Raw genomic sequence first — 8,539 nt, forward strand, 5'->3', positions numbered from 1 at the left:
GTGATGAACAGCAGTATGGAAGTGTAAGTTGAATAAACCCTTTCCTCCCCAACTGCTTCTTGGTCATGATGTTTGTGCAGGAATAGAAACCCTGACTAAGACACTGGGTTCCCCCACAACTGTAATGTGCAGGGCACCAGGGCAATCGCCATAGACCCGTTAAGTGTAGCTGTGTCTAACCACATTGGCTGTGATTGGCAGGGCCCTAGCTAGACTCCCCCTAACCCAGCCCGGGCATTCCTGTGACTACTAATGGAGCTAACAGGAAGCCCTGGGCCTCAGCCAGCCTGACACCACCCACTCTGCAGCCTTCCCTCCAGGAAAGAAGTGAGAGGTTTGGGTCCAAGTCAGGTCCTCAGCCCCCCCCCCCATCTCCCCACTTCCTTCCCTAGCCAGCCAGCCAGGCAGGCATCAAACACTGAGGGCCTACAGTGAGAACAGCAAAGGCAACACAGAAGCTGGAGCCAGGCAGGAAGCCCTGAGTGCAGAGGTGTCACACCTTCCAGGAATGTCAGCACGTGTAGGAAGGAGGAGATGCTGGTCCCAGCCTTCTGATCACCTGCACCTACCAACCATAAATCTCAGGGCAACCAGGCATGGTGGCGCACGCCTTTAATCCCAGCACTCGGGAGGCAGAGGCAGGCGGATCTCTGAGTTCGAGGCCAGCCTGGTCTACAGAGTGAGTTCCAGGACAGCCAGGGCTATACAGAGAAACCCTGTCTCGAAAAACAAACAAACAAACAAACAAACCTCAGGGCAGGGACTCCTGCACTTTGTCCAAAGCCTCTGAGAGTTCCCATCTTGGTCCTGATGCTGTCGGGGCAGGGCCTGGTTCTCAGCCAAGTTCTGCATCCCAGGGTGTCTTAGGGTTTCTATTCCTGCACAAACATCATGACCAAAAAGCAAGCTGGGGAGGAAAGGGTTTATTCAGCTTACACTTTCCACATTGCTGTTCATCAGTAAAGGAAGTCGGGACTGGAACTCAAGCAGGTCAGGGAGCAGGAGCTGATGCAGAGACCATGGAGGGATGTTCTTTACTGGCTTGCTTTCCCTGGCTTGCTCAGCCTGCTCTCTTATAGAACCAAGACTACCAGCCCAGAGATGGCACCACCCACATGGGGACCTTCCCCCTTGATCACTAATTGAAAAAAATGCCTTAGAGCTGGATCTCCTGGAGACATTTCCCCAACTGAAGCTCCTTTCTCTGTGATAACTCCAGCCTGTGTCAAGTTGACACAAAACTAGCCAGTACACAGGGGATGCCATGGGGTACTCGGTGACCTGTTTGAGTGGAACCAAGCATGACCTGGGGCTGTGTCCCCCTGCAGGCTGTGGGCTGGAGTCCAGTCAGTAATTCCCAGGCAGAGCTCTGTCTCAACCTCCTCCCTGACCATGATTGTAGCTACGTCTAGAAGAGCAGAAGATGATGAGGTAGCAGTGAGAGGCTGGGACAGGCCTCACCTCCAGTGGCCACACTGTCGACCCTCCAAGGCAGCAGCCTTTTATCCTGAGTCCAAGATTTAACCTCTCCATGTTCTCTCCCTCCCACCACCAACCTTCCTCCTCCTCTTAACCATTACCTCAAGTACTGCTATCAGAGAGAATCTTTGACTTGAAGATACCTTGACCCAGAATCTCCCTTACCAAGGAAGCCATAGGCAGTGTGAGAATTACCCCAAGTAAATCTATCTTAGGCCTCGTCACCCCTGTGAGGTCCTCCATCCTTCCTGCTCTTTCTAAGGGGCTGGCACTGGAACCTTTTGCCCTCTTTATACACCTGCCTCCCCAGGAGCACGCCATGGCCTGGTCTCTGCCCAGCCATCATAGTTGCTGCAACTGTCCCCTTGCCTTGGGATTTTTGCCTGGCACCTGCACAAAAGTGTCCTCCTCTAGAGGTGCTTTTTAGAACAGAGCAATGCTTCCAGGTGAACTGAGAACAACCACCTCCCCCACAGGGAAGAAAGAGCCTCTACTGGCCCATCATGGTGCAATCAGGGTTCTAAGCCTGGAGCCCTGGCTCCAGCTAGGCTCAGCTGTCAGCCTCTATCACAGACAGAGATAGAGACAAAAAGCAGAGAGACCGTTCTTTCCTTCCATCTAGTGTGAGACAGGCCGTCTTTGTTGCTTCGCCACAGTGTGTGGCTGGCTAGCTAGACCTCCTGGGGATTCTCCCATTGCTGCCTCTCGGCTCCCCTGTAGAACACTGGGATCACAGAGGCTCATCCTCTGCGCTCAGCTTTCATGTAGGCTCTGGGATTTGAACTTAGGTCCTCAGGTTTGCTGCCCTTGGAGCCATCTCCCCAGCCCCAAGGGAATTTTTTGTTTATTTTTGTTTTTGTTTTTTCGAGACAGGGTTTCTCTGTATAGCCCTGGCTGTCCTGGAACTCACTTTGTAGACCAGGCTGGCCTCGAACTCAGAAATCTGCCTGCCTCTGCTTCCCGAGTGCTGGGATTAAAGGTGTGCACCACCACGCCCAGCTCAGGAGGTTTTTTTTTTTCTAATACCTCATTTATTCTCATCACCATTTTAGGAAAGAAATATATTTTAAGTACAAAAAAATTAGAATAGCTATTTAGAATAAAAACTGTTGTGATAAGAAAGGGGAGCTAAGCCACAAATAACAGTCTGCCATTCCGGCCCTAGGAAAGGAGAAGCAGAGGCAATTTCAGGCTAGTTCCTGGAATCCTGTCTCAAAAGAGAGAGTGGGGGTGGGGGAGGGCGTGTCAGCATTCCGTCACCTCCCTTGCTGACTCAGGAAGGAGCTATCAGAGTCAGCTGGCCTACGAGAAGCACACACTCAGGTCCATATGGAATGGAACCAGACCTGGTGACATGGAGGAGACAGAGGCCACATCAGGAAGGACTTTGTACTTGGCTCTGAGAAGTGTGGCTTCTGAGTCCCCTGAGGTGACCACAAACAAGTAAAGAGGCTTTTGGGGAAGAGATCCTGAAATCAGATGGGATTTTAGCAAACCTCACAGCACTGTAGAAATGGATTGGAGAGGCAAGGAGGGTCTGCAAGGCAGAGCCACCGGCAGTGGGCACAGACAGAGGACAGATTCAAGATGGGTACAGAGGAAGACCTTTTGAGGAGCTGATGTTCCCGGAGTTGTTAGGGCAAACGCTTGCACTTTGACAGCGCTGCTAACCTAGGCCCAGCAACCTCATCAAGAAGCCAATAGGAGCCAAGCGTGGGGCTCGGGAGCTAACCCAGTCAGTCAAATGCGTGCCCTCAAGCATGGGCACCTGAGTTTGAGCCCCAAGAGCCACATTAAAAGAAAGAAAGAAAAGCCAGTGTGGTGGTATAGAGTTTTAGTCCCAGAACTCAGGAGACAGAGGCAAAAGGATCTCTGTGAGTTCAAGGCCAGCCTGCTCTACACAGCAAGCTCCAGGACTACATAGAGAGACTGTCCCCAAAAAACAAAGAAAAAAAATGAAAGAATAGAGGGAGGGAGGGAGGGAGGGAGGGAGGGAGGGAGGGAAGGAGAGTAAATGAAAGCAAGCAAGCCAGCCAGGCACAGCTGTGGGTCACTTGTAAATTCCATCACCAGAGGCAGAGACAGGAGGATCAGTGAGCTTCGGACGAAAAACCACTGAGGGATGACGCCTGCTACTGACCTCTGGCCTCCACTTGCACACACACCACAACAGACACATACACACACATACATACATACACACACACACACACACACATACACCCCACATGCACATACCATGTAACACACACATGCACATTCCATATTACATGCACATGTGTGAGAACACACACACTTGTGTGCACACATGCATGCATACTTGGAGGGGGGTGGTAAATAATTAAAAACAGATTTATTCAGTGTGGCTCCTCCAGTCTCTCCTGCAAGGCCTTCAGACAGAACTGTGTGAAATCTTGTGAAGAGGCAAGTGGTGGCACCAGGCTTCAGCCTGCCTGGGGGGATTCTTGTTCATTGGGGACCAGTGTCTCACTACCCGGCAGCCTCGGGAAGGACACGGGGCGTCTCTTCAGATAATCTTCATCCCTGCCAGGACATTCTATACACCGTGTGCAGGGGAGGTGGTGGGTAGGAAGAAGACCTCACACAGGGCCAGTGTAGAGGGGTGTCATCCGGTCCCTGTTCACATAAGGACAGCGACAGGGGGGACTTTGACTTCCTAGAGGCAAAGCCATAAGAAATAGGTTTAAGATTTGCGATTAAACAGTACCAAGAGTCCAAAGAGTAAGGAACTTGGCTGGACATGGGCGCCCACCCGCAACCCCAGGCAGGAAGATAGCTGCTGAGACCAACCTATGCTGCACAGCAAAACACAACAAAACCAGTGCGCTCCTGAGCACTGTCTTCTCCCGTAAACCACGGAAGTCCTCACAGTCTGTGGGAAGGAGAAAGATCAGACACTGTCACTGCTCTTGGAGACCCTGTCCCACCATGTTGGGCTCCACCCCTGGATGATCACATTCAACTAACACCTGTGCCTCAGCTTTCTCACCTGCAAAGTGGGAGTTAAGTGGTACCTAACTTGCAAGGTTAGGAGGTTGGAATTAGTAGAAATGAAATGCATGGAGCACTAGGGAGACACAGCCTAGTCAAGTTGCCCCTCCACATCCCAGCAACAGTGCATCCTGGGTAGAAATCGCCAATATTGGCAAGTAGAGGAGGAGGCTGGGTCCTGACTAACACAGGCCCAGCTTTGAAGAAGGACCTGGGAGCCACTTCCTGGGCTAGTGGGGAGGGGCTGAATGCCTGCCTTCTGGTGAGTTCTCTGGGATGGATTCCTGACCCATCAGCATGCAGGGGACAGAAGAAGGTCAAAAGGTCCTAGTGGCTGGGGGAGGGAGACCAGAGCACAGGGTTCTGTCTGCCTGCAGCTGCAGGATGAGATACAACACAGAGAACCATCTTCACAGCAAAGCCCCAGCCCTTGGGGACTAAGCAGTGCCCTCTCCTTAACAACGCCTCCCCACTGTCTGTCTCTTGCCCCTCACCTGAGCCGGTTTGAATGTGTTCCTTCCATGAGAGACATCCCTCTGCCTCCCTTCAACCTGGACTGTCTAGACAGCCACCCACTAAACAGCCTCAAGCTCATGGCTCTACTGGGCCATGGCCTCTGATCTCTGGAGCTCTGCACATGCTGGTCCCCTGCTCTCCCTACTCTGATGCCTGGAGGGAGAACGTCCTACACTCTCTTCACCCGAGCAGCTCAGGCTGCCTCTCTTTCCACCTTGCCTGACCCTTCCTGGTCCCCTCAGTGCCTCTGTGCCCCCTAGGCCATAACTGATGGCTTTCAACTCCTCTTGGGGGTTCCACGTCAGGACATCCTCCACGGGTCTGTGCAGGTGAGGCCAGGCTCTTGCTCAGTGCTGTCCCCACTGTGTCACCAAACACGAGCACAGGCCCTGTGCTGTTTTTCTGGATCCTGGTGGGAATGAGCCAAGGAAGGAGTAAATGAACGAGTGGGAGGGTCTAATGAAGGCCAGGCCAGATGAGGCAACCCGGAAAGGACAGATGTGAGTCAGAACTTACTCACATGTTCCTGGCCCGAGCGGCCAAGATGCACTGCTGCTGTCCACAGCTATGGCAAAGCCAGGCTGCCTCCTGGGCTGGAAGATGACCTGCTGCCTGGGGGTACATGGACAGGGTGTGCTGGAGATAGGGTTGGGCCCACTGCCCCCAAGGCTTTTCAGCAGCACATCAACTTTCAAATTTTTATTTATTTTAAGGAGCTGTGTATGTGAGCCAGCACGGCCTTGAACATATGGCAGTCCTCCTGCCTCAGCCTCTTGAATGTTAGTATTATAGATGTGAGCCTACACTCAATCTCTTTACTATTTTTCTTTGTTTGTTTGGTTGGTTTTGGGGTTTTTTTTTTTTTTGTTGTTTGTTTGTTTGTTTTTCAAGACAGGGTTTCTCTGTATAGCCCTGGCTGTCCTGGAACTCACTCTGTAGACCAGGCTGGCCTCGAACTCAGAAATCCGCCTGTGTCTGCCTCCCGAGTGCTGAGATTAAAGGTGTGCGCCACCACTCCCGGCCTCTTAACTATTTTTAATTGCTTTTTAAAAATATTCAGGGTTCAGAAGACACCGTGTAGGATTTGGTTCTCATCTTCCATGGGGCCAAAGATTGTTTTCAGGCTGTCAGACTTGGTGACAATTGCCTCTACCTGCTAAGCCTTCTTGTGCATTCTTAGACGTACAGTGCATTACAGTACAGTAAGAAATACATTCTTGCTGGGTGTGGTGTGGTGGTGGACCCTTTAATCCTAGCCCTTGGGAGGCAAGGGGATTGTGTGAGTTCAAGGCCAGCCTGGTCTATGTAATAAGTTCCAGGACAGCCAGAGCTGCATAGTGACTCCAAGGAGGAGAAGGAGGGGGAGGAAGAAGAGGAAGAGGAGGAGGAGAAGAAAGCTGACGGTTTTTGTGTTGTGAGCAGATGCGTAATGTTTGCATCTTTGTGGTGCTGAGAATTTAACCCAGACAAGAGCTTTGCCTCTGCTCAACAGCTGCAAGCCAAACTAGTGATTCTTCACATGAAAGAGACTTAAAGCTTTTCACCAACTCCAGGTTGTCACAGGGAGACCAGGCTGCCTGGACAATGATGATTCCAACCGCTCCAACGCTATCTACATAGCCGGCTCAGGGACTCTCTCTACACACACACACACACACACACACACCAGCTAGCCCTTGGGTTCTCCTCAGTGGTGCACAGCTCAGTCTGAGGGAAGAGGCATGTTGGAGGTTGGGAACCCATTTCACAAGGAGAAGAGACCCAGCAGGAGTTTCTGTTATGGGAAGAATGTATGAGCAACTGCATGCTGATAAACATCACAGAGAGCAAGACATCATGGGAGGTGCTGAGCCTGCGAGCCATGCCACTTCTCATCCTTGGCCATGTTCAGGCATGAGCAGGGTAGCAGAGTCACGGGAAACATCACGGGAAAGAGCAGTGCTTGCCAAGGCTTTCTTCTCCACGCGCCCCAACATTACGAAATCTAATTATTTCTCCCCTGCGGATTTCTTTATTAAAGAACATTTTTTCATACAACATATTTTGTGTTTTCTCCTCCCCTAATTCCTCCCAGATCCTCCCCACCCATCTAACTTTATGTTCTTCCTCTCAAGATACACACACACACACACACTCCAGGTAAACAAAAATAATCAAAACAAGGAAAAGACCAATAAGACAAGAGAATGTCAAAACAAGGCAAAATGAAACAAAAAGTCCACAAAATACCATTGAGCTCCCTTTGTGCTGGCTACTCCCAGGCATGGGGCGCCCTGGTGTGTGGTAGAGCATTTGCCCAGCGTGAACGAGGCCCTGGGACTTATGATCCCCAGGAAAACAAAAACAAAAATGAAAGAGAAAGAATTCACATAGTGTTGGGGGGAGGGGTAGAAGGTAGGGATGTGTGGTGTGTGTGGGTTGGGGGAAGGGGTAGGGGTGGCAATAGGGATGGGGTGGGGTAGGGGTAGGGAGTGTGAGGGTAGGGGTGGGGTGTGTGGGGGTGGGGGTAGGGATGGGGTGAGAGGTTGGAGGCTGGGAGGTAGGTGTGAGGGGTTGGGGTGTATGTGTGGGCATAGGGGTGTGTGGGGGGGGTAAGGGGAGGTGTTGGGGGAGGGGAGGGCTGGGAGGTTGGGGACTGGGAGGTAGGAGTGGGGAGTTGGGGGTAGGGCTAGGGGTGGGTGAGGGTAGGGGTGGGAGGGTAGGGGTGGAGTGTGTGATGAAACTAGAAGGGGACCATGAGAGTGGAAGAATGACCTTAAGGCAGTGGGGAGGTAGTGGAGTCCGTGTGAAAGTGGAGGGGGTAGGGAAAGGAGGACGCAGACCCCCAAGGAGGGCAGTGGGAAGGGGAGAGAGGTAGGAGGCTTGTGATCTGGTGAAATCTGTTATGTTGGATGGCATCCTTGAAAACCAATGAAGACTGCCTGGGTGTGGTGGCACATGCAGCTAACCCCGGCGCTTGGAACACAGAGGCAGGTGGACCTCTGCGTCTGAGGCCAGCCTGGTCTACAGAGGGAGTTCCAGGACAGCCAGGGCTACACAGAGAAACCCTGTCTTGAAAAACAAAGAGTTCAAGATTGTCCTCTCTGTCTATAGAGTCTATTGGAAACCAGTCTGGGATGCCCTGTCTTAAAACACACACACACACACACACAGAGAAAGAGAGAGAGAGAGAGAGAGAGAGAGAGAGAGAGAGAGAGAGAGAGAGAGAGAGAGAGAGAATCTAAAATCTTAGTTGCTTACTTATCAAGCAGACAGGGTATGGCTGTGTAGCTCAAGTTAGCCTTGAATTTGTGATCCTCCTGCCTCAACCTCTCTTGTGCTGTTCAGGCATGAACCAAGCCTAAGTCTTTCTTTAGATTCATGCAATCCAGAATGTCTTTGTAACACCCTCCGGAGTCCCATAGCAAATAGCATTTCATGTGTCATTAACTAACACAAGTCACATGATTGGCAGGAAAGTGAATGACCCTTCAGGACCACTGCTAGCCCAGCTCCTGCCTGTGCAGCCTCCCTCCTTTTTCTCCTCACAAAG

Source organism: Mus caroli, chromosome 11 (assembly GCF_900094665.2).
Source record: "Mus caroli chromosome 11, CAROLI_EIJ_v1.1, whole genome shotgun sequence".
NCBI classification, from domain to species: Eukaryota; Metazoa; Chordata; class Mammalia; order Rodentia; family Muridae; genus Mus; species Mus caroli.